The sequence below is a fragment of the Tyto alba genome, unplaced genomic scaffold (genome assembly GCF_018691265.1).
Source record: "Tyto alba isolate M040663 unplaced genomic scaffold, T.alba_DEE_v4.0 Super-Scaffold_3, whole genome shotgun sequence".
Classification (NCBI taxonomy): domain Eukaryota; kingdom Metazoa; phylum Chordata; class Aves; order Strigiformes; family Tytonidae; genus Tyto; species Tyto alba.
The window spans coordinates 2,196,810-2,224,656 of record NW_024881304.1 but is presented as its reverse complement, the minus strand read 5'-3'; the positions used below and the strand labels follow the sequence as shown (position 1 = coordinate 2,224,656).

Sequence of the window (27,847 nt, the reverse complement as noted above, 5' to 3'; positions counted from 1 at the left end):
CTCCAGCCCAAAAGCTGCCTCTTGGGTTCAAATACTTTTCCTGTTTGCAAGTTTGGGTGTGTTTACAAGTTGCAGGGGATCCTTTTCATAGTTTAGTAATATGAAATGGAATTATTTGTGGAAGATGAAGGTTTTAACTGCAAGAAAGAATTGTGACTCTTAAAAAAAAACCAAAAAAAAAGAACAATAAGGTAATTCTGTTTAAACACCACAGCTTTATGCAGCTCTCTGAACTGTGGTCTCTTAATAAATGAAATGGCTTTCCATGTACTCCTTCATACAGAACTTTCACCCCTTCATCTTTCTTTTTTCCTGCTGAAGTTTTTTGGTATCATTGGAGTGAATAGTGTACAGAAAGTAGTCAAAATACTGACCAGTATCTTAATAGCTATGGAAAGTGATATACATACCAACACATAAAGCAGATCTCACCTTTCATCTTTAAATCTTTTAGCTGACATGCTCTGAAAGGCAGTCACACTTTAAAACCATATAAAATTTAATACAAAGTCCAGGTTAAAAGGATGAGGAAGACTGCATGAATTTAGCAAAAATAATGTTGAAACTGAGACACATTGGTCTCTTCTGTAACTCCTTTCTTGTTCTTATAATACTCAACTGCATCACTGCTGATAACATGCTTTCAACTTGAAGAAAAAAAAAATACAGAGGCATATTAAGGAAGCAGAACAGACTCAGGTTGAGGACTAGATAAGAAGATGGTACTTTTGACATTAGAAGTAAAAATTATGGAGTTTTATGCAAGGAATCCATTTACAAAACTTTTGATGGACTAAGCAAAGATGCAAAAAACATCTGCTATTTCACCATGGGTTGTGTCCCACCCGCAGTAAGTAATCTCCATGGCAGTCAATACAGAAGTGACCTACAGTTTTTATCCTGCCAACTCTCCAAATAAGATGTATCAGGCTTTAACAGTATTTGGACATGAAACTTCCATTACTGGAATGCCCAGGAAAGGTGGAGCTGGCACTCCTCTGAGACAGTGCAAACTGATGTCTCATTTTGCCCTTGCTGGTCACCATGCTGCAAAAGGTGTTCCTCACACAAAACTCAACATTAACCACATTCTGATCATTTTTGGTTAAGAGCATTTTGTTTCTAAATCATTACATAAGACAGTTCATTTCCTGGCTATATTCCAGTTTAAGTATTTGTATTTGGCCTTCCTAACTTTCTCCTAGGAGTTTTGATTCATTCTGAGAGTACCTTTTTTTTTTTTTTTTTGGCCAGCCTCCGTTTCTCCCTTGCATTCATCTGTGCATCAGACAGCATTTCACTAGAGGAGTTCCTACTTTTCAGTGGCAGGTGACTCAACATCCAAGGCATGCCCTGAGTTTGCAAAGCATATTGTCATCGTGAAAAAAGAGGTTAGAGATACAGAAAAAAGCATTTTGTAGTCTTCACGTTCATCAGAATATTCTTTAAAAACTGAAAGGATATTACAAAGGTGGGAACATACCCAGCTTGTTTTATAGTTACGCCCATATCCATGAACAATTGTGGGTGCTTATTGCTGGTTTGACTACATCATTCTCGTAGTCACTTCATACACTTTTCAATATTCTTCATACACTTTTCAATATTCTAGAGACTCTATAGCTTTGCTGCTCACTCTTCACAATCATTTAAATATGGAATATGATTTGAGGTTTGCAGTTGAAAGATCAAAAAAGAAATATTACCTATTTCATATTTTACAAATCATTTGCACAAAAGAGATCAGCAGTTAAACACTGAAAAAAGTAGAGCTATTGCAAAACAAATAGCTCTTGCAAGATATCTTGGGCCTTTTGTGTGCAAATATAATAAATATGAAACTTGAATGACTAAGAACCTAAATACATGTGCAAGTTTTACTAATAGATGTGGGTATATTTAAGCAACCAAGCACTGCCATGATACCTTCCCTGTGCTTGCCTTCTTACTCAAGTATGTCTCCTTTAGTCAAGCCATACACCATAAAAACAAAAGAAAGACCCTGTTCCTATTACACCAGAAGTAGCATCCACACAAGATTTTATGCTGCCATACATCACATGAAATGGTGTTTTGACCAGGAATCTTAGCCATACTAAAGGGAGAGTATATGCTTCTGCCAAAATTTTGCTCTTTGCAAGTCTATATTTTGCAAATACAAGTTTTCTCATAAAGCTCTTGAAATTGTGATGACTTCAGATTAATGTAATTTCTTCATATTCAAGTAATGAATTACAGATTTGTTAGTTCAACCTGACTAGCACTCATTAAACTGAGAATCCATCCAACTGATACTTCCCCTCTGATTCTAAAATAATCCTCAAGAATTTTTCAAATTTATGTGAACGTCTTCAGTAGGGATTAAACAACTTTCAGTCTACAGATCAATTAGCAATGCTTTTTGGGGATGAATTCCTACTCACAGCATAACTGGGAGATACAGTATTTCTGGTGCTTAAACAGTTCAGCAAAGTATTGCAGAATCCACAAAACACAACATTACAGCGGAAAAAGTAAAATTAGTTGCCAGAAAGGACCTGCTCCTCACCAGTTTCACTTACACCATAACTCAGAAGCACATACAAATCAGAGCAGTGAAAGAACCCACCTTTGTGTTTCATACAGTTTCCTGGAAGCTTCCTCAGTCACTTGCCTACTTGCTCCTCCCTGTTCCACAGCATCTTCAGTGCTTTTTTAAAAAAAAAAAAAAAAAAAAAAAAAAATCTAGTCTTACATGGGAAGAACATCAGAAGTAAGCTGTTAAATTGATTTTATGAAGCATAAAACATGAGGAACATACAGCAATTTAAGCATTCAATTGACTAGAGGTGAAGAGAGAACGTCTACTGACTATTTCTTCACCATCTCAAGAAAGCAAACAGCTTCTACATCCTGCCTTTGGGAGAAGAACAGGAGATTTTAGCATGTCTTTCACTTAGTTTTCAGCATACCTGTCATATATCAAACACTGCTGTAAGGAATGCACAAACTTTTACCCTTAGGTATTGAATAAAGACTAGACAGGAAACTTTCTCAACCACATTTTAAACAATATATATAAACTACTCCATTACTTCCTTTTGGAGACTTACCAAACATCTACTAAAAGTTTCCTATTTTTCTATTAAATTACCCCTATTTTTTCTTTTTTAACAGAAAGCCACTTCCACTCAGCCAGTATAACTGAGTTTATGATCCTTTTACTCAGAGGTATTTTCCCTCTGCCCCTCTGTATTAGAGCTTATATGAAAACATGCATACAAGCAAGCAGTAGTTCTTTCTCTATTACAGCATCTCACAAGTTGCAACTGGAAAAAAGTACCAATAACAACTTCTAAACAACTCACAATGCTTCCTTTTTACCTTTCCTAAACTAAGAAAATAAGAGCTGCTGCATTTTAAAAATTAAAGAAACATCAGTAGAGTATCAGCCCATGCAGCTCAATAGAAGGACCTTTAGTGCAAAATTTTTTCAGTTATCCATCCAAAGTTCTGCTGTTTCTCAGATGAAGAAATATAGCACAGTATTGTTATACATGCTTAAAGAGAAAAGTAAAAAAGTTTAAAAAAATATATTTTATTCCTCATTCTTATCAGACAGAAGGTAGCACCGCTACCAACCGCAGAATATAAAGCCAAACCAGTCGCAACCCCTGCTGGTAGTGAAGTACTTTCCATGTGACAAATAATTGATTTTGAACCAAAGATACACACAGGTCATACACATTAAAAATGAAAAAGCCATTTCTTATCGGTATAAAATTTCCCTCAGTTCTGTAGCAGCTGGAATGCAACCTAAGTTTATTAACAAAAGAATAGCCCCTTGAGACTTGAACTCGCTGAATTGATTGCTAAGTACCGTCAAAAATATTATGAGATACAATCCAGACACTAAATCTCCACTGATAAGAGAACTTACTTAATTATTTTCTTGAATGGGGCATTTCTCGACATGGTGGGCAAGGGAATTCACTGCTGTCAAGAAGGTAACATAATTAATTGTGCAGCAAGGAACATGCCCTTTCCGTTATGTGTTCATCATTGTGCACTTGAGATGCTGTATTACAACCTACTTGTATTTCTCTTTTGATTTCTCAACTGTTCTTCAGGTTCCTCTCCTCTCTTCCCTTTCTTTAGAAGGTAAAAACCATGGAGTTGACCACCTTCATATAAAATTGCTTCTACACTAGCCTTAGCTGATCAAAAAAAAACCTAGAGCCTTTTAGGCCAGAGAGTTTATTTGTTGTATCAAATTTCCAGATAATTTCACTGTCATCTGTAGCATTAGCACAAGCAGGTTGGTCGGCAGTGAAGATCAGAGACAGCCATATAAAGTTGCACTAATTTGATAACCATAGCCAAGGCACAGGCCTTACATCATGACATCTTTGGTCTTGGTGTACTTATTCCAAGGTCAGCCTTCAGCCTCAACAGTTCCATCCATCAAAACTAACAGGTTGCAGATTGAATCAACTGATAAGAGGCCAGAGTGCAAGATGCAGAGTAATAGCTCTCCCACATCAAGGTTATAGCTTTTGACTTTCACTGCACAACAGGCTAAATCTAATATTCACATGTGAGCTGTAAGACCCATTCAACAGACTTCATCGTAAGAAACATAAAAGAGTATACTGAATAACTAACAGGTCCTCTGATTTCCTGATGTATGGTTACTGTGGTAGCAGACACATTTCTCAGTAAGTTTGTATCACCCATAAATTACTCAGATAATAGAAAAGTCTGAGTGAAAAAACTCTTTAACAAAATTCTGAGTCTTCCAGACTTGTGTGGATTTTTAGAACAGGGAAATTAAATGTTATCTTTTATATTGTATTTAACTGTATTTTTACGATGGGTAGATAGGGATCACAGAATAAAACGGTATATGAAAACAGGCAGAATGATGCAAGAAAAGAAACTGCCCTTCCTTTGCAAGCAAGAGTACTGTAGCTGTGATGGAGTCAAAAGGCGAGCCCAAGCTTTGCATAAACTTTGGAAGCAGAAGTTGATTGCTGGCAACGGAAAATGAGACTTCTGTTTCAATTCTGATGTCCAGCAGCTACTTATGACAATAAAAACCTCAGCCAAATTCATCCCCGGTGTAACTTGTCTGACTACAGCACACAGGAACAAATTTAGCACCTGATTTTCAGCTTCTTGCTAATTACAGTGCTTGGGTCAGCAGTGGGTTGTATATATACAGACAGAATAAATTACATAAACTCAGCTTCTCTCCTGAACACAGCCTGTCAGTATTTGTGATCTGTACAATGCAACAGTGTTAACTTTACCTGTTTCTCCAAACACTTCAAATCAGTGTCAGAGTATAGCGTGACCAGCAAGCAGAGTTCTCACTATTTTGCTAATGCATTACATTCGGTGCCTGAGCACAAAACCATGAACAGGAAAGCCAATGCAAAGCATCCCTTAGACGACCAGTTTAATGTTAAAGGCACGCACATAGACTTACTGAGCAGTAGTTTGAATAATGACAAGTTAAAGTTTGTTTTCCATTGACAACACTGAAGGAAACCAGCAAAGGCCCTAGGAGCCATGCCTTCAGTTCTCCAGGCAGCTCTGCGCTGGGCAGCAGCCAGCACAGAGCTACTGCTGGCAACAGGTTAACGGTGCCTCATCACAAACCCTGCGCCAAAGCAGGTGAGAGATACTCAGAATTAGTGAGTATCATAAACAAAAAGAAGCCCACAGTATATAATAGCTGGGAGGCAGAAAGCAAGAATAGCTTACTCAAAAAGAATTTCACTTATCTTGTAACCTTCTATTCTTGTTATTAGTGATGGTATTTATGATCTAATACAGGGATTTTGTTCCATCCAATGAGTTGTGCTCTTTCTGATAAATGAATTGTATAAATTGTCATTTGTCATACTGCTTTCAGGTAGAAAAGTTACAATAATGCATAAATTCAAAATTATGATTCATTGTATGAGCGAACAACTGGACAGTATATCTTGTCTGGAAGCCTTCTCAGAACATGTATTTTAATCAGTAGCCAAGGAAAACTTAAAAAAAATGCAAACTCATGATAAGGAGTATTGTGTTTAAGCACTAGGCATTTTCAAATTTTCCCAAGAGAGAAAATTCAATCTCAAAGTACTCTGAACAATGCAGGCATGAATTCATCACCTGCTGGCTGTCTTATTGTGTCACAGCATTTTCTGATTCCTTCTCTACATCAGTTGTAATAAACAGCTATTATCATAATCAAAGCCATGTTTGTAAAGCTTTAGCATTGCAAATGATCAGCTTCTAAGATAAAAGATGTCTTTATACGGGAGAGGCAGCATGGTTAAGTAAACTGCACAGTGGGCTGAGAAGGTTATTTGTTACTGCTCCACACCGTTTTGAAGACTTAGTGTTACACCCAATAAAATGTTCTAATAAGTAGGAAACACTGCAGAAAATCTGTCTGAGCAAATCAACAGCTCTGCTTTTAAGCATTTGTTATGGCTCCATTTCTCCAATAAGAATCACAGTTTTCACAGCAATTTCTAATCTCTTTTGTGTTCTGTAGCCTTTCTCCTGTCCCCCAAGAATCCCTCTGCCACTCCCTGCAGTATAATGTAAATGCCCTGATGTTTTGTGCCTGAGACAGACAAGCACAACTCATCAGTGGGACAGAATAGCCAGCTAGAAGTGAACCCAGGCAAGGGAAGGAGTATTCCTAAGATCTTTCCTTCATATCTCATTCACGTTGACCTCTGGGTCTTGCGCTTCTTTTGGGACGGAGAGGTTTTTAAAATAACTGGGCAAAAAGCAGTGGGCTATCTCGAGACACAGCATGCAGTTTCACTAAATGCCCACTTAAATAACATATAGTAGCAATAATCTCTGGCTAGAGACCACATAAAATTGAAAACTCTATGCAAAGTTAACTTTGCATAAATAGTTCTTGCTCCTGAAGCAAGGTTTAGGATGCTGCCACATCTGCAAGGAGCAATTAAAAGGCATCTGAAAGAAAGTTGTATCTTCCTTCTCATTGCCTATTACCAACCTCTCTAATTCCACTGACTGAATCAATCTGCCAATTTATAAATGCCCCTTCATCTTTACAATTAATAAAGTTGGTAAGTCTACTTAACACTCCTTAAGCCCTTGTAAATGTCTCTTCTTGGTGCCTATCCATCCTTAAAAACTGCTGCCTGATGGGGTTAATTTGGAAAGCCTTGTGTTTCTTTTATTTTACATGCTTCAAAGAACAGTGGAGCTGTTTATAGACATTAAGACTGAGCATCAATAAGTAATCAGCAAACACCTTAGGAACTGCAGCTCTTTCACAGTTAAGCATCTTTAAAAACATTACCTGAAATTACTGTTAGGCCCTGCTTCAGGCACATTTTAGGAGAGATTGCTCATACAGAAAACTCCTGCGTGAGTTTCTCACAGGAGTCTCTCCAGCTCGAGGTGCAGCTGCAGCCTCTCCTGCCCTAGGCTGTAGTCTCATAAACATATTCTGGCAAACATCTGGAGAGATGCACTAAAGGCAGGCTTAACTACAAGTATTAATTTCAAGTAGGTCATGTCCAAATGAGCTGAGCTGCTGTCACCAATGTGAGCTCAGCATTTTTGAGGATGAAGTTTAGACTGTAAAAAAGTAAAAAAGATCCTTGTTTTAAAAGGAAGACAAATAATTAGCAGTATATTGCACTAAAGTCCACATCCAAAATTTCCAATAAACACTTGATATTTTTGGCCCAAAGTCAGAAATAACTGAAATAAAGGTTGCTTACATCTTTTCATGGCTAACTTACACCCCATTCCAACCTCCTTCTTCTCTAGCAACAGTGCAAAATTTAGTTCCAAAATTTCAACATTATTGCAGGAGTTAAATACTGGGGACTGTGAGGAAAATACAGAAAATCAGCATTTTCTGCTCTCTTTTAAAACCTATATATATTCATTAGTCATAAGTATCTGTGAATTGGAAGTGGGTGCAATAATGACATGAGTAGCCAAGAAAGTGGGTCAGTACCACAGACAGAGAATGCCAGACGTATCATAACCTAAGCAGTCTGAACTACAAACAAATAAATCTCATTTTAAAAGGAGGAAACTATCCATGGAAAAAGTAACCCTGGAGTGTTCAGAGAAGACAGGTTTATCACACAGACTGTATTTAACTGATTAGTCCTTCACATTGCAGGAAACCTTGCCTTGCTGGCTCACTGTTTCAAGGTAATAGAGTCTTATCTCCCTTTACAACATAAATGACACCAGAAGAGTCACTTAAACTGATTGAAATTTTGCTTCTTAATACAGAAATAATAAAAGGCACTTGATGCAACACTCGTAGTCTTGCTGTATATTCTACTCCCATTGCAGAACAGTAGCAGCAGCTGAGCATACTGCAGAAGTAGGCCAGCAAGAGTGAAGCACCAAGTCCTGAACAAGCATCCACATCACAAGCTGAAAATAAACCTAGAGACACAAAAGACCTGGGGGAACATGAAAGCTTCAAGCTATGAATAAAGCGATTCCTCCAACTCCTCCCACAGTCAGAGAACAAAGAAGATGCACATAGTTCCCCTGTTTGGGGAAGGCAGTTGCTGTGGTTTTGGTGGTCAGCCTATTTTTTTCAGCTGGCCTTTACATGGTGATCCGTGAAGATCTGCCATGGCACGTCTGATACAACAGTCTTATTGGGGCATGAGCTGCCTCACACTGGGTGCCTCAAAACGTTTACCAAGTTCATTATTTCCTGAATTTTGTTATTTAAACCACCCCTTATTAGCTGCAAAAACATATGGGACCATGCTATAATGAAGCTATTCAATATATTTAGCTGTTTAATTTTGGATCATCATATCATCTGGAGCAATCACCCCTCACATTTCTCTTTAATTGGGCTATCTGGAACAGAAGGGTTGAGAAAGCCGCACATGTTCCATTTCTAAGCAGCATGTTCAACTGGCTTATGAAAGGTTAAAATCAAGAATAAGAAAATAGTTTTACTCTCCCTGGAGTAATGTCAGTCGATCAATTTAAACACAGATGTTTTAAACTCCACATCTAATAAAGAGTATACCAAGGCTCCAGAGATCTGCACAAATAGGGAAATTCCTTCCTTTCAAAGAAGATTCTCATTATAATGTCTTCTACTATGCAAATATCGGACAAAGAAATTATAAAAGCCAAAGCAGTGGGTGGTCTGCTTGGGTGACAACACTGATACATCTTTAGTTGATGATAATATGTGATTTGTTAGCGATAAAGAGCACTCAATATTCTCTAAATGCAAATGTTTACATAGCCAGACAATAGACTGATCAGTCCCATACAGACTGAAAGATTAATGGCTGCATATTCTTAACCAGGTTTCTGAATGCCTCAAGGGAAATAATGACTTGCTACAATGTCCAGCTCTCAAGCATCACTCAGAACAAGCATCCCAAATGTCTTTTTTTTTTTTTTAAAAAAAAAAAAAAAATCACAAAACTTGAAAGCTGTCTTTTCTCTTAAAGATACTATTGCAATAGTCCAAATCACTAAGCAACATTGAACAAATATTTGCACATGAATAAATCACGCTCATACAGAATATACAAGCTGAATTTCCTTAAACTAGTCCTTAGTTCAAGCATGAGCAGTGCTGCAGGGCTCTATGTTAACAATCCAAACTACCACAGTAATACAATGCTTTAAGAGTAGTTCCAGGTAAGTAATTATAGTGCACTGGCAGTTTGTGATACATCCCACTCCTTGACTACCAACTTTCTCCTTTCCGTTCAGCTTTCCTACCTCATTTTCAGATGATTGCTGTTATTAGTAAGGAAATTTCTGGATGTTAAACAACATAGCATGTCTTAGAGATTCATCTTGGAAAACAGCAAACCTTGGTGTCATTCTCAAGAGAACTAGTAACTGTAATTCAAGTACTTCCCAACATTTTACCAAAGAATTCCTAAATAGGGTTGATATTCGATGACATTTTATAGCAGAATGCTTGTTGAATTTGACAGGCTGCCAACAGGTTCCCACAAAAAGTTCCTCATTCCCCTGTACTGTGGGATTCTGAGTTTACCAGTAAAAAATATTATTTCATGGAGGGAGAGAGGAGAAAAGGAAAAGTTAATTGAAATTAGATGTGACTTATCACAGCTAAAGATAGAAATAGATGCATTAGACTTAAAACAGCATTTTTGACAAAGAGCTAATGCTGATATTGAACAGTTAATATTATTTTCCTTAAGCTATCTCTGCATTCCATTTTTGTATCTTATCCACATTCCTCAAGGGTTTGATGCTAGAGAGGCTTAAAAGAGTAAATATCATCAGTGAGCCATATCAGCTTCCAAACACATAATCATGTAGTTCAACCAGGGTGACACACCAGGACAGAGCACTTTGAGCAATTGCAGCAGCTAGGGACAAGTGTAATTCTGAATATCAGTGTAACCAGCTCTTCCTAATCTTGCCATGGTCATTTCTGAATGTTGAATCTTCGATGTAATTACAAACTACATTGTCAAAGACAAACAAGGCTATATTGACAGTCCTGAGCTTTTTAAAAACCATGACTAGTTTCCTTGCAACATGATAAAGACCTTCATTTATCCTATGACTTGAGTGTGGCAGACAGTATCTCAGGTATTTGTCATTTAACCATAGGTTATGCTCCTCCAAGACTGACTGAATCTCACAAACCCCTGGGAAGACAGAGGATGTGCCACCTCCCAGGAGCACGAGCCTGCTGGGGAGAGCCTGGGCACACCAGAAGAAATGCATTTCTCAGCACAAGGCTGGTAGCCTGCATTCCTGTGGTAGGAAATACTGGCAACTCTGCCAAGTTTCATGGGTGACAAAATAAATTTGTTGGTGATGGACAGGACCATTCTGTTTCCTTCAACTACAAAGGTCATGAAATAAAGGACCAAGATGTGTAGGTTTGGCTGAGGCAGCAGTTTGCACCGTTGTAGTTTACACTGTGCCTCACACTGATTTGCAATAAATTGTCCATAATCCGTCCCCTTCTCACCATTCATTTGAGGATGTTGAGAAGTCACAAGGTGAGAAGCAGCATGGGTTCCCTCCACCCACGTGTGAGGTGTCTCCTGAGCTGCCTCAGCTCTTGATAGGACAGGTGGGACACAGCTGGCCAGTGTCCTGTCCACACACTGCAGCAGCCAAACCCAGTGCTCCCCCCTAGAAACGGCAGCACCAAAGGCATTGCTGGTCACCAGAGCTACTGAGCCCTCCCCACCCTGAGCTGACCAAGCCAAGACACTATATTGAATGTACCAAGAAGGACAGAAATAGGGGTTTGGTTTTGCTGAACAGGATGTAGTGTTACTCTTCAAAAAAATAATGTTTCATTTTGGGGCCTGTATGCTCAGTATCTTTGTCCACCCCACAAATACTGTCTCATTAGACATATTCATTAATATCTCTAAATCACTTTGCCAAGCAGAAGGATTTTTGACTGTGCTAAACAGCAGTCTGCACACGTGTAATTTAGGTTTGTATTTGACACTGACCTAAGAACAAAACATGGTTTGACAAGGTCAGAACAGAATGCTGAGTACAGCAGTTTGCAAGAGAAACTTGGATGTGGCAACATAACTACGCTGATGTACTAGCAAAGGCATCCCCCCAAGAACCCTCCAATACCCTGCTTAGTATTCAATAAAACCTATTAGTATAATCACTTTGACTTCTAATATGCTTTGTCTTGTACATCACTGGGTCATTATTCTTTGTGAACATGTTGGCAGTATTTAATTCAACTAAGTTTGTATCCATGGCAATGGTTAGGAGTAGACTAAAGAAAAAGGAATGTAGTCATAGGCCAGTAGCTCAGTAACAAAAAAAAAATACAGCAGCCCATTAATGAAGTGAAAGGAGGTGAACAGGAGCTAGGAGAGCGCCAAAAGAGGGGGGAGTTGTAATTACAGTTGTGAGGGAGGGCAGAGAAGCGTGGGAAGCTGCCGAACTCCAATCAGACTCCGATTTGGCAAATCTTGTCCTTTTAGTGCTATAAATGTTTGGTGGTCACTTCCAGCATTCAAGTAAATACAAGCAAACTTGGAGGGCGATGCTGACTAATTCCTCACCACATTAAGTCTGTCAAAATTAAGTGCTTATCCACATAAGCATCTTGTGCTGCTTTATCTTCCATGGAAGAGCAAAACAACATGACCCTCACCTCCCAAGCAAATTCACTTACATGGATTTACAAGGTTTCAGACCCTCCTTAAAGTATAATATAGTTGTTGAAACGGTGACAAGGCCCACACTAAAAACTGCCATTTTCTGTAAATGACTGGCAGTAGAGTAAAATTGTGACGATGTAAACGGCTTATCATTTGCAGCTCAAGACAAAAATCAAAGGTTGTGGATCTACCCAACCCTGATGCTGATCTTTAGTGAAAATTATATATCCCCAGTCATCAGGAAGGGGTTTTAATGAAATTCACCCAAACTGGAAATGTGTTTGAGATATTTTCCAAAATTACCACAGGCTATAGTGGCTAATGAAACACAAAACATACAAGCATCTTCTAGTTCCACATTTCATTACAAAAAAAGCTCTCATCCAAGTTTTAAGGCAAAAAGAATACCTCAAGCTGTTACTAAATTGCTCAGCTCAAAATCAGAGTCTATAATCACATCTCTTTTTAACAGTACCTTATGCCTTCCAGGTTATTATTCTGAGAGACTGAGTTAAGAGATTAACGGCAATACAAGATCATATTCTTATGCATTTTTCTCAGGTACAGACTGCAGTTTTTTAATATATAAATCTTCATATCCAACTAAAATGAGTTAACTGTTTCTTTTATAAGGCAATAAATGCTTTCTAGTAACCTAAATTGTCAAATCTGCTATGCGCATGAAAACAATGGTATTTGGTTTGTTCAAAAACCTGTAGAGTTACAATTCCTTCTGCATGACTGCTCCTCAAACAATATATCTGAAATCAGCTAGACAAAACTGCAGATCCTGTAAACTGAAGCATCTTTGATACAGTAAGATGTTGCATTAATTTAACTAAAACACTTCTGAAATCACTTTAGCTACCTAGTTAACACAACTGTCTTGTGTATAAAACTGCATACATCAATCTTCCTTAAATATAGCAGCCAAAGCCCTTACTTTTAACAAAGTACCAAGAACAGAAAACATCTGTTGCCTCCAATATTTGAGGGACTGGAAAACCAGGAAACATTCATTCACAGTGGCAGCTGAGCATACATGGTTTACCATTATACACGTTATTAGGTTAGCTTCTTATTTTTCTACTTCTGCCACAATAGACAAACTCAATTTTGGAATGTAAACAGAAGGGCTATCTCAGAACTGCAGGAACGATCTTGTGAGAAGTTGAAAAACATCAGTTTGGACAAGGTATTTCTTCTTGTAGTACATGGTAATGTAAGATAAAAGATATATAGGCTAAAAGGTGGACTAAAGCTTTTTCATTTTAGGAATTCTTCCAATACCACATTCCTCTTCCTTATTTCCATGGTGTACTTAAAGCCATTAAATGTGGTCCTGTGGCCTCTGAAGCATGTAATTACTAAGATAAAATACGAAAACCTCTATTTGTCTTTCTGTGTTGCCAGCTCTACAGGCTGCCAAAAGGAGTGTGCACTGTGGTACATTCTCTTGGGTTTTGTCAGAAAGATTTTAATTGTCCAAACCACCCAGAGCAGATACACCGAAATATGCACTGTTACACCACCTACTCGTAAGATTTTTAACGTTACAACAAGAATACTCAAAGAAAAGGATAAAATTCAACCATTATTACAAGGATAGCAAGTAGCAACACTCAATACCATTGCAACTGTCTGAAATCCCTCTTACCTGTAGTGTCAAATGAAATAAAAATCCCACAATGGCTCTACCACCCAGATGCAGCACCCACAGGACAACTTCCAAAAGGAGAATTCAGAATACCAGCTATCAGTAGTCTCCTCTACAACTTTTCCTGGATCTGAGGTTGGTTCAGTCAGCTGGACCTTCAAACAATAAAGAACAGTGTAAAAACAGATTCAATTAAAAACATATTTATTTCCACTCAGCAGTTTTCACAAAGTAAATAAAAGCAGAAGGCTGGAGATAGTCTCAAAATAAAATGTTATGATTTAACGATTAAATTTATCATTGCCATAGGTTAAAAAATAAAAAGAACGTTACATAGAGCTCCCTAGCTGTCACCATGGAACACAACAGATGACTGCTACAGCTATCACAGCCAACAAGATTATTGAAACACAAATGACCCTTCAGTAAAGCTGCTCGGAAAATAATGGTTTATGCTCACAGTTTACAATCTATTCATGTTTTGTAACATTGCCTAGAGCTAAAGACCTCTCAGAACTGTTCCTGCTGGGTTTTTCTTAAAGAGTAGCTGTCATATAAGCCTGGGAGAGGAGGGATTAACAGCAGAAAATATCTCAAAGAAGTCCTATTAAGTGTGCTTATTTTCACCTCTTTTTCTGGTTGACTGCTAACTATATTTTCTCCAATAGAAACAACTCCAGGCATCACTGAACCACATAGACACATCCAGATGCCCCTTAGTCAATAAGGCCACAGGATGCAAAATGTTTCCTCAGCTCTTTAACCAAGTATCAAGCCCAGAACATCTCAGCACTGGGACATCTGCCTTAAAGTAATCAGACACAGGATTTATAGTTGCTTATTAGCCGCCTTCCATCATTTCAAAGAAATGCAGAACTTGAGTAGAGGTGGTGGCCTGGTACCTACCTACCACTAGGACAGATTTCACCGCCCAGACTCCAGCTTTTCACACAGCTAAATTACGTACAGATATACAGAAGAGATTAGGGGGAACTCCATGTGGCTCTCTTTCTCAGGTGCCATTTTTTCCAGAAATCAGCGTAGCAGGAGGGCTATCCAAACTAACTTGAGAACTACAAGAGACTTGCTTTCAGCGTAAGATCAGCTCACAGGTTTTCTGCTTTTTCATTATGTCCAGTTTGCAGGCAGTGATAGAAGTAACGAAGTCAGAAATTGTCCATGCAACCAGCAATTCTCCTGTGATTCTCTCTGGAAGATTGGGGGACATATACACTGTTTGCTAGAGTTCAGGATACAGCCTAGATTAGTCAAAAAGACCATCTTATCTTTATTTCCATTCAAAGGTAAACATGCAGCTCACTTATTCCTTAATTCTTTGCAGTGCTCTCAACTACCACACTAAAGAGAATTAGTTCTGCTGAATGAATTCATTACTTCTACCAGAAGCTAAATTTTTAAAAATTATATTCTCCTATTTTTCGAAGTTATTACTATACTTACGATGGCAAACTGAAAGAATGCATATAAGCTCTCCTTTTCTGACCATTTAAAGGAGGAACAAATACAGGACAGCCTACTGTCATCCCTTTTCCCAAACAGCGTAACATTGATCAGGATATTGTCAGTATAATTCAGGTTGCAAACAAGGCAAGAAGGATTTGTTTCCTAGACGTTCTAGTAAATCTTCAATCTTTCAGCTTTATCAGCCTTCCAATATCTTGCCAGGCTTTCTAGCAGCTCCTCTATCTAGTAATGCTGTGTTCCAATGCCTAATGTTTTACACAGGTACAATTTTAGCCTTTTTTTTCTTCACATATATATATATATATATATATATATATATAAAATAATGTGTTGTGTTTATAATTTTATATATATATATAAAAAAATAATTCACATTGTTTTTTTTTTTCTAACTGAACCCCACTTTGAGCATTTCTACCTCACTGAAAGTGGGCAATTTTAAATGTAATAGCTAGCATCTCTCACAGTTATCTTAAACTTGAGCATATTTTCCTTGGGTTTTGGTATTTGGTATAAGTTACTCCTTTGTCCCATGATAGAAGAGAAGTAGTGTCCAGGAGTGCATGGTTTGCTGTGGAGTGGAATGCCTTATTGCATACACTCCAGGAATTTTTGTGAAATATTCTTTTCTGGGCATAGGGCCATGCACAAGACCATACAGAGAATAAAACAAAAGGCTTAAGTCACACTTTATCCAGGCAGGCAGGTTAGATAGCTTGCAAGATGAAGGGTTTAATTGAACTTAGAGTCAGTCATCAACGTGCCTGGTTATTTTGCAGTACATTCACATGAAAGGAGAAGGATGGCTCAAGAAACAAAGTTAAATCATCACACTCCAACACATATGTCACAGCCCTCAGTCAATTTATGGAGGTATAGGTGATAAATTAATAAATTTAGATTACAAAAGCACTTTTCAAATATAGCTGGAGACCAAGGTCTTTGACTATAAGCATAGAGTGTGGATAGGAATCATATATATGCATGAACTTAAGACCAGTATGCATGGTTATACAGACCATTTGATTTCTACAGTTACTTAAAGTACACAGACTTTAAAGTTACTGGCTGCCCCATCTCTTTCAACAGTGAATAAGCATCTGTAACATGTAACCATATGAATTTGAATGGTTTGTTCTAAAGAGTAAATAAGGAAAAGAGCATAACTGCTTACATAAGCAACAACTAGTGTTTGTCATGAGGCTGCATATACAAGAGCTGCTGCAACAGCTCCTGATTATTTACTAGTATATTTATATACATAAGCATACATGTAACTCACGTGTGATTTTTTTTCCTGAAAGCTTTCCATTTACCATTTGGTATTGTGAATGAACGGTGCAGTGTCACTGAGGATACTGAGGAATATACTGCAGATGAAACTGTATTCCTTGATGGTAGTGGGGTTATTACAAAGGTTTAAATAAATAGAAGTTGTGCTCCCCCATTCTTCCTTCTAGCAGCTGTGCCAGTCCACAGGAAAAAAAAACAAAACAAAACAAAACAAAAAACAACAGTATTTTATCACCAAAAACTTTGAGTATTTTCCATTGCAGGTACTTCCATAGCCATACTGCAAAGGTAGGAGGTACATACCTACTAGGGCAGCTCACCCACTGCCTGTTTTTCTAAGGTGTTATTTCAGAGACACTTGCAGCTGGTACTTCCATGGAGTTCTCTGCCTGCAGCTCAGTTCCGCTGGCAGTAACAGTCTACAGATGTTTATCAAATCTATGGCAATAGGAAGGTTCAGATTAACCACTGATAACTTGCCTTTTTTTTTTTTTTTTTCACTTAAATCACGTAGGCTTTTTATAGAGCAATTCAACTGAACAGAAATAGTGCAATATCCTTACAATACTTTATTTTGTAATTAACTAGCCAAAGGATGCTGCACTAAGAGTAGAGGTGACCCTGGTTCTCATCCTGTGCATGGACTAGTAATTCTTCTCCTCTAACTACAGATGGTGATGCGGGATTATTGGAAATCTGTGTTTTGACTTCTTTTGAAGACACGAGAAACAGTTCAGTTTTGCTACTCCTGCTCCTCTCTTGCATCACAATGGCACACTTTTCACCATGATAAAATTAGTTGTAAAGACCCAGGAAAACCAAATTTACTTGCAATGAAAATAAAGTAATGACTGGGACAACAACAAAGTACACAACTGTGCACACAAAACATTGTCCTAAACCTTCATTAATAACAAAACACAGTATTTTTTGAAATATTTTTGACCTGGTCAGAGATGGGAAAAGTCTGAAGATTCATAAAAGACCTCTCCTCAAGATTTTCAGCCCAACTCTGTAGATGAAAGCCATTTAGATATGCAATACAGTGCTGGGTGATTTATCTCAAACAAAAAGTTTGATAATCCTCAACCACTAGCTAAAATACAATGTTGTCAGTTTTGTGAGCTCTCTGCAGCCATGTAATAAATAACTCTAAAATAAACAAGGCAAGAAGTTTAGATGAAGATCACAGAATATTTATGCTAACTGACACTAATGGAAATGGTTTAGGCCAATTGCTGCATTTTGTTATTCTGATTTTCAGACAAATACCATCCAGCATGTATTTAAGCTAGTCAACAGCTGACATTTAAACACATTTATAAAATAAATTATATGATACTTAAAAAAAAAAAAAAAGAAAATGTTATTTCTTCCAAAACATGTTGGCCTTGAACTTTTTTGCACTGTGTCACAGATGTACTTACAAGCTTTAACTGGCATTGAAAAATGCAGCAAACTAAATATGCAAACTGTCATCGGAATAAAGGCTACTTCTGTTCTGTTAGACTTTGTGTGAAAAATAGCTTAGTGTCACTGAAGTACTGTAGATAGAGTTTGAAGAGATGCTTTCCCAAGGTTTTCAATGTATTCTTAAAACAATCAAATAGTTTACAAAACTTCCTTTGGTCTCACAGAATTGTAAAGGATATGTATTTTTAAAAAATGAAATCATTAAACAACAAAACTTCTTCATTTTAAAAAGAAGCCTTAATTCTTCATCTATTTCAGTTTACTTATCAATAAGTAATTGGTTATAACCCTATTCCTACAGAAGGAAGATAAATCTTTAAATCAATCTTTCACCTGAAGAAACTGCAAGTAATCTATTTCGGCACAGAGAAGGGCAGCTAATGCCTGCACTGCTGCTCTGGATCTTTGTTTTCTCCTTTCTCTTCTCCTCTCAACACCAATATGCTTATAAAGCAAACAAACCACTCCTGCAGTTACAGTGTTTTCAAACATGCTTTCAACATTTTCGTTTGTGGTGCTTTGTTCTTCACCACCTGCTCAGCTGCTGATAGTTTTATGTACACGCAGTATGCAGGTCACACACTGAACATGCCAGGCAAGCCTGGGTCAGAGCAGCAGACAGAAAAACCTGCTTCTAAAGATAAGCCAAAAAGAAAGCGTTTGCTCTTCCCTGTAGTTCAGTTTAAGCCCTGAAAAAAATGTGTCAAAATAATTTTCTAAATTCCAGTGGCTTTCAGAAGTCTCTCACTAGGGGCCAAATCCCCAAACTGGTCCACACACACCTGTGGACCAGTGTCTTAAGGATCCACATTGAACAAAGCACACTTGTTTTTTTCTTAAAAAAAGGGATCTTAGCAATTGTGTTCATTTTAGGTGTCAGACGATGCTGTATGTTATATTTCAGTTACGCTTCCCAGCTGACACTGTCATATAGTTAACACAAAGACCTATTTTGCTGCCGTTGGATCTGTTACCAACACATGCTTCCCAACTGATTCTTCTGGCTTTGAATTAAGGAAGCTGTGTGTCCAGGTCTCTCCAGGGAAAAAAGGTTGTCTTATCTCTGAAAATGAAAAGCAAGATCAGGGATAGGGCAAGTCTACTGAAAAAGTAAAAGACTTGTCAGAGTCCTGGGTTATGTGGCAAAAGCTAAGGTTTTTTGTCCTGAAGAATTCTGTTCCAGAAACACAAAGATATTATGTCACAGTTTAACCTTCCTTAGTCAGACAAAGATATAACCAAAACCTACAAACTGCTCAAAAAGCCCAAGCTGTTACTTGCTGATAATCTCCACTGACGGAAATACGTATCAAAGGTTTGTACAAGCAGAAATTAAATCTGTGAGGAACTTTGTTAAGACACACAGACACGATGGCGGGCGCACCCGCGGGCAGGCAGCGCGCTGGCACGGGGGCATCTCTGGCACACCGCGGCTGGATGAGCTGCCACCGACTTCCAGACACAGCAGCACAAACCTGAAAGCATAACGATACGCTTTTCGCTATGGTTTTGATAACACAGTTAAGCTAATTAAAAGCTGATCATTAACAATCTTTGCAAGTGCATGAAACAATGACTTAAGCAGAGACAATAACTTTTTTAAAGGTCTACACGATCTAGTGTCCATGATTTTGCACCTTCTTTTGTTAGGTGTTTTTTTCTGCAATTAGTGTCAGTGCTGTTAGAAGTCAAAGATAAAAAATGCTTCTTCGCAAGAGAGAGTCTTAGTACAAACCCATTAAATGCATTTTTTTTATGTCTGAAAGGGAGAAACACGGAGAATTAAATAGAAGAAAATATGTCTCAAAACAAAACCTAATTTGTAAGCCACACTAGTTAGTGGATGTTTTCTGGCTTCATTTCAAAGCTCTCCCTACACCAGTCTTACCACAGAAGTAAAATGTGGGGACGGAGTTCAAATTCCCACCTTCTTCATTTGCCTGGGCAGAGCTGAATGTCCCATTTTTAAAAGAATAAAGGAGAAAGGCAGCATTGCCACTTCTACATTTCAAAATCTATTCTTTCTCAAATATCTTTGGCTATTAGGAAACAAATTTAGCTACTGATCTAATTTGTTTCAACTTATAAGTACTAATATCCAAGCAAACATATGTTGAACAGGCTGGTTAAGAATATTTAATGAGAGTTTAGTTACCGATTTGTAAATGAAAAGTGCAAATGTGGCAGTTGCCATAGATCCTTGTAGTTCCTTGCTGGCACTGAGCCCAGCTAGACTTAAAAATATGCAACATATTGATGGGAGAAAAAGGAGAAAAAAATTTTAATATTATGTGTAAAACTTGCTGTGAAAATACAATTCTGCATATGGATCTTAATGTAAATTGTATAAGCAAGACAAAATAATTCTGAATGCATTTATGTATGCTTTGTGCTGATGGGATTAATGCAAATATTATAGTCACACCATAAATTCACAATGAAGTGAATGCCTACAGGCAATTCAGTTTCCTGTCCTTGGTAGCTGTGAACAGAACTGCGTTCTGTTCTACATTTGTCAGCAAATGAAATGGTGAGGAATAAGCTCTTCACTTGTACCTACCTCTTTGTGACATTTCTGCCTTGGAAACAGGAATGCCTTTTACTGAAGACACAGCCACAGAAAAGACACATCATGTTCTCATTCCTGGAAAATAGAATGCAAAAGAGAGCTGTTATTAAACCCCAATGCTAACAGAAGTTAAGCCTATTGCATTAATAAGTTATGGTAAACTCTACTATTCTCCTCCTACCCCAATTATCATATCCATTTCTGTAACCTCTTGCCTCATTTTCTGTCATAGTCCTTGTCTAGAAAGTAAAAGAAGCCCTGAGTACTGGGCAACCAAAGAGCTGCTACTGAAAGAGATTACTTGTCAGTACCCCCAGTACCCCCCATCACCGGCCAGGAAAGATTAGCCCTTATGAAAGATATTTGAGTTTGAAGAGTCTTTTCTGGGTGACCTGCCCACTGTGGCACTGTCCTAGTGAAGAATTTTTCCTAATGCACAATCTGAACCTCCTGAAACTCGATTTGTGGCTGCTGCCCCTTGTATCACTACTGAGAACAGCACATCATCTCCGGCTACTACCTGCAGAGCAGTTCCAAAGCTGCCTCCAGGGCACACTTTAACCTCCTCTTTGCCAAGAAGCAATTTAATATGAGCTTCTCTTCACTGAGCACACACAGCTCCCTCAACCCCTGATGTCAACTCGCTCCCTGGTCAGGTAGAACTTGTCTCTGCCGTGTATTCACAGACTACGTCAAAGTAATCAAAAAAAAAATAACAGGTGTCAGAAACTGGAACACAGAATTAGACATTTAAACAAGCAAGTACTTCAAAACATTACACAGACAACATTAGCACTGTCTAATTGTCCTGGGTGGTCACACACAGTATGTACTTAGCATCCTATGATGGATAGAAAAGTCTTAGTTTCCCTACAGACTTGTGTCGCTTTAGCCTCTTTCACTTTTATAACATCGGTATGATTGAGAGCGATACTATTTCACACACACATGAAAATCAGAACAGACAGAATCAACGCCTGTTTTGGCAGACTCAATGTCATAAGTAGGAGTGCAGTTCTGCCGGTGGACTCAGCATTTCAATTTGTGACCTGGGTTTTCACTGACCTCAGTACGTTACAGCCAGCACTCGGCTTTCTGCAAGGCACATCCAGGTGCCCCGAAGCTGAACCACAGCCACCAGCAAAGCAACCGGTTTGTGCCTTGTCTGGTGTCAGTCAGGATTTCTGCAGAATCAGAAAGGATAAAATATAGCCTTTAATTGTCTTAATTACCTGACCAGTTTACAAGGGCCCCTTTTAGTCACCACATGCAGCCCCGCGCGCTGAGCGCCGCACTAGCTGGTGGAAAAGCCCATCAGCATGGCCCGCACCAACACCCACACAGCCCCCGCCACCAGCAGCAACCGCCGCGGGCGCAGGGCTCACCTCAGCAGCAGCTCCCCAGCAGTTACCAAAACATCCCAGCGGCAGCTCGTTTGTGAAACTGGGGTTTCCAGAGGCTTACATTTTGGTCTCATTTGGTTGGATTTTCACAATTACACAAAAAAAATACAACTCCGCATTTCACAATTACACAAGAAACACAACTCTGCAGTTAGCAAAGATCCTCTTTTGCAGATTTCATATCCCCACTTCAGATTTATAAACATACTTTAGTACTTCAAAATAAAACCTCATAAAGAAGTTTTAAAGGAAGAAGCAACATACTTTTGCCTTTTACCATTCCCAGAATTTCCAACTACTGTAGATTAAATTTTTCCTTTCTCCAAATTGAATGTTTAAAAAAAAAAAATTTCCAACTACTGTAGATTAAATTTTTCCTTTCTCCAAATTGAATGTTTAAAAAAAAAAAAAAATAAAAAAATAAAATCACACTAGGCACACACTAAATACTAGCATTTCCCAAAGCCTGAGTTGCTTAAACTTCACAAAGCTATAAGTATTTGAAGATTTTATTTTTTTTTTAATGGAAATTTTCAGAAAACCTCAGCTGGACACACAGCTGCTTATACCATATACGTTAGAGACATAAGGAATTAATAATATACCATACAAAATGTTAAGACACCACTCTGAAATATAAAATTATTGAAGAGTGAAATCGGAAAAAAAATTTTAAATATTATTTCAAGTATATTATCCACGAGCGATCTGACTTCTGTTCAAATCAGCTTTACGCACACTCACGTCCCTTGAAGACCACACGGACACCAGGGCTGCCCCAGGGATGTCTGCGTGGTTACACCATCCCGGGCATCCCACGCCCCGCAAACACAGAGCCTGTCACGGGCCACAGAGGCACAAACCCTCAGCTGTGCTCAGTGGCAGCAAGTACTGCAGTCCCTTACGGGAAAAGCCTTCAGGTTAAATGATGAATCTTCTATTTTCTCAGCTATGGCTGAGAAGAGCTATAAAGCAATTGAGATTTTTATGTGCTTATAGGTATTTAGAAAAATGCTTATATATCCTAATTATGTTTCTATAGTCCCTTCTAGTTTCTTCCATAGGATTTCTTCTCATCCATGAATGGTTACGTACCCATTATTAAAGATGATTACACACCAAACAAAGCATCTGAGTGTACTTATAAAACCTTTACAAGAAGCCATGATCTAATACAGGAACTGCGTGGCTCATTAAGAATCTGAGGAATTAGCCTGAAGAAATGTGACTGGTTTATAGAATATTATTTGTGTAAAAAGCATTTTTATTGAGTTTTTAAATTACACTGACATATAAACTGCCAATCAAAACTGCCTATAAAGAGTGAGTGAATGAAATGTTGGTGAACAGGCACAAATTATGAAGACAAGGGCTGAGAGATCAAATGAGTTACAACCACACAACAGCATCCAAGGCAAAAGATACTTTTTCTACAGGCAATAACATCTATCACAATTAACAGCTCAAGTCTGTTTCCACCCCTAGCATCACAGAGTTCATTCAAAGTTTAAAGAAGTTTAGAGGATGCTTTAGTAAGGATGATTTTGCCCAAGCAAAAACAGAAATCAAGTTCAGTGTAATCTGTCACTGATTCCCATGGGGTCAATGGAAACCAGCCTGGCTTGCTTTCTTCAGGCAACAGGCCAGCAACAGGTATATGAGGACTGGCACCATCAACTTTGAAATTAGTTTGCAGAGAGCTTGTTTAACTGTAAACCCCACCTCCCTTATAATGATGGGGGGACCAGTTATTTGGGCTAGGCAGAGTAACTGATGTTATAGCTACTCATTTTACCAAAGAAAAATAACTTTGGACAAGACTGAGTTTTGTATTTGTTGCCCTCTTGTTTCTAGAAAACAAGAGCCAGCCAACCAAGTACCACGGTCATACGCAGTATCTCAGATGCACTCTTAATGAATTCGTGCTGCAAGGTCCTTCCTCCTCCCAGTGGGTCAGCACACCTAACACAAACTAAGTCATTCCACTACATCAAATCTCATCCTACCAACCCATATGTTTGCTGATGGAGCTCATTTCTCTGGCAGCAGTGACACTTGTCACATAGGACACTCCATGTCTCCTCTCCCTTTCTCTCACTGGTCTTTCAGTGCCCCCTGTGACCTTGAGACTGGCTCAGCTGACTTATTCCTGGCAATGTTTAAAGCAGCAAAATTACCCAGCGCTTCCATCAGAGCAGTGATCCACAAGAACAGTGAGAAGGCAAGGTAGTCAGGAGGAATAGCAAAGGAGGCACGCAAACATTTGCTTGCTGAAGTAATAGCTGTCAGCTAAATTGTTATAAGTAAATATTCTGATAAGGATTGAAATTTCAGATGGTGAAAACAGCTGCTCAAACTCTGTCCCACTGCCTGTGAGCACGTACATTGCTTCAGGGTCTGTGGACACTGAAAGTTCTCTGTGTGCTGCAAAGCCCATCATCTGATTTCAGGTGCCAGAGACCATTCTCCCCAAGCCTGGGACTTCCAGAGGCAGGTTCAGTTCAGGCCTGTCACTTCCCACAGTGAACAACACTACAGTATCACAGTGACTTGCACCCTGTGGCTTCAGGGTTAGCTTGGTCACCACAGCTATTACAGAACTGCCCCACCTTCAGAAGCAAATGCTGCAATGGGCTTGTTCACCAGTTTCATCTCACTTTAGTATTAGAAAGGAAAAATCCCACAAGTTATGTGCCATAGGGTCTGGAGAAACAGGAGACAGGGAGAGAGGAACACAAGAATTGCCAAGTCTTTTTTTTTCCTTTTTTTTTTTTTTTTTTTTTTTTGCTATAACTTGTTATCCATTCTGCACAGCAGATGACAGAATTTGTCCAGTAACTTTAGCAGGAAGACTTATGCAGGTCATGGGTAACTATTTGGGAAGATAAAAAGCACCTATGCAGCTTGTCTGTCTTCAGCTGTCAGCTTTCTTCATTACCTTTGCCAATTAGAAAGCCTTCTGCTTCACTTAAAATACAGAGACTATCTTTTTAATAGTAACCTATATTGACATTATATATTAAACATTTCTACTGACAAAAAAGTATTTTATGTATTTAACATTTTAATTTTAAAGCATAGCATTCTCAGAATGCTCCTATACTAACTTGACATAATCAACTATCTAAGAGTAAACCCACAATCACCATAAATCATTTAGCAACCTCCCAATTATATTCTAGGTACCCCTGGGTTTACAACTTATCTTAAAATGTTAATCTAATATTTAAAAAAAAAATTAAATATATAAGTGATTGTACAGTGAAATAGGAAACAGCAGTAGATCAGAGTACATCAGCACTTCTAAACAGCACCCCAAGGGCTGCCCATCTTACTTGAGAGTTAGACAGGATTGCAGCACCATGCTTCTCAGTTCAAATCTGACCCAGATTGGCTGCAAGCAAATTCATCCACTCAGTCCCAGCTGAAGCTCATCTGTCCATCAGACATGAAAGGAAAAAAACACAAAGAACAGTTAACAAGGAAGAGGTAGGCTTTTTTTCTTTTTCTTTTTGCCATTGGAGTCTAGGTCTAGAGTACACCCCAGCTGTGTACAAGCTTGTAGCAATCATTAACAGTATTATGAACTTTTATTTAAAACAAAAACACATTTAAGCTCAGATTCTTAGAAGTAGCCTCTAAGTTCTGTGTTACTGAGGGGGAAAAATAAAATAAAATAAAATAAAATAAAATAAAATAAAATAAAATAAAATAAAATAAAATAAAATAAAATAAAATAAAATAAAATAAAATAAAATAAAAGCATGTGGCTTTTTAAATTAAGAAAAACATATTTTCACTGAATGCATTATAACCAGGCACTGACTTATTGTGCCATGCAAAACTGTACTAAAAAAAAGTAGATATCCATGTATTTTAAACTTTGCCCTAAAACTACACTCATTCCTATACTCCAAGAGTATAACCCAATTTCAAAGATACTTCTGACCTGTTTTATTTCTGAACATCATGAAATCAGTTAACTCTTTCTTGTGCCACAACAAAGTGACTTTGTTATTATATCTATCACCTTCTGTGAAGGATGTTATTTGAAAACTAATGTATTGAACAGCAACTGTAAACTTTTGAAGACCCTCATGCTGCGAATTTTGCAGAATTGTTGTTAATACTTTACATTGTACAGAACAACCTTTGTCTAAATAGTTCAGAAGACTGCACAGCACAGTACTCACCCGCTCAGTATTTCTTCCAGCCTTTGCTTACAGGATTCCTGAAGAAAATGTTGCATTAGCTGAGACCTGCTTGGGTAGTTACGGGGGTTTTTTATAAAAATAGGTTAAAAAAAGTTGCTGTACAGGGGCAGCTGCACTGTACAGAATCAGTCATCTCACTGATAGATTTAAAAAGTGAAGTTTGGTTGCAAACTCGAGAAGCCTACATACAGCCCTCCTCAAACAATTCTAGCAAACCTTTCTTTTTCTTGAACACTGCACGCTAAAGAAGAAAATAAGGTCACAACCAGACATGTCAAATTAATTGCCTCCCCTTATCTGAAAAAGTTCTTCATTGCTGCTGGCTTTTAATAGGCAACTAAAAGCTGTCTCTTCTAAGGCCGCCTATCTTCAATTAGCCAGTGCAGATACACTACACAAAAGAAACACTTAGTGACTGAGTCTCTCAAGTCATACAAGTAGATTAAAATCCTTTTTAGAAACGCCACTGTACTACTACTCTTCCCATCTCCAGGCTTTGCCTCTTCTAGTCATTCTTTTGTCTTCATTTTGACCTTCTGTGCGCACTGTTTCTAGGTTTAGTCTCATTCTGGCCTGGAATAAAGAGTAATAATGTCTGCTGAAAGCTGAAGTTAGTAAAGTGAAATATATCAACAAATTCTCTCCATATATGCAAGATCTTATTATTTTCCTTACATCTTTCACAGAAATCTTTAAGCATGACTGTGTTCTCAGTGGCATTGACTACAATAGCAAGCTCTTCCTAATTGAAGATTGAGACAGGATGAGTCCTTTAGCACAGAGGCCAACTCCTTCTTGAAAAAATCTTACACACGCCCCTACATACATCTGTTTCTTGCACTCATAAACATATATTTGATTTCCAAACACTCAGTACTGTGTGGAAAATAATTTTCTTCGTACTACATTTTTTTAATCATTCTATAATTCTATGTTGGGATCAAATTATTTCCTAAAATCTGTCAAAGCACTGAAGGTCCAAAAGAGGATGTGCATCACCTAGATGTTCCATGTTCTTTTGAAATTGCTATTTCCACTCTGTTAAATCCTACAGGACTTTTCTCAGAAGAGAAGACAGACCTGTGAGCTCAGTGCTTCACAGTGCAAGAGACTTCAGCTGAAATCTCTACAGGAATTGCTAGTGAAAGTGACAGAATAAACACTGTCTTCTCTTGGGTTTCATAAAAACTACTGACACCAAGATTTTATTATCAATCCTTTTTTTCCTAAAAATAGTCCAATGTATAATAATAGGTTTTAGTACTAGAGCCAGCAATAAAATAATGTTTTACAGACTCTGTGCTTTATTACTGAAATGTGTCTTGTTTTTTAGATCTCAAACTTAGTTTTTCCAGAGGACTATTATATAGCAGAGAAGAAAAGTCCTTCCAATTTTTACTAGACAAGCTAAACAAGTTTCCCTTGGAAAGAATATTTTTAATCAGACTAAGTTAGCATAACAGCATATGTGCTATTGTTAATGTGTAGAGTCTCAGGTCTTGGAATCGTATTCAGCTTCTTAACTGAACCCTCCCCCAAAAAATCCACAACTCACACCTATACAGTAACTTACATAAGTTATC

At 38.1% G+C, this 27,847-nt stretch overlaps 2 long non-coding RNA genes across 2 annotated transcripts; both read right to left on the bottom strand.

Annotated features, from left to right (window-relative positions):
• Positions 1–1,235: 1,235 nt before the first annotated feature.
• Positions 1,236–13,976, bottom strand: LOC116959475. Its single transcript, XR_004405869.2, has 3 exons — positions 13,828–13,976; positions 2,609–2,689; positions 1,236–1,353 (listed from the first exon to the last, which is right to left on the bottom strand). It is a non-coding gene; the product is annotated as an uncharacterized LOC116959475 (long non-coding RNA).
• Positions 13,977–14,820: 844 nt separating this feature from the next.
• On the bottom strand, positions 14,821–17,245 carry LOC116959476. The gene is made up of 3 exons (XR_004405870.2): positions 16,909–17,245; positions 16,595–16,775; positions 14,821–15,036 (listed from the first exon to the last, which is right to left on the bottom strand). It is a non-coding gene; the product is annotated as an uncharacterized LOC116959476 (long non-coding RNA).
• Between the last annotated feature and the right edge of the window lie 10,602 nt (positions 17,246–27,847).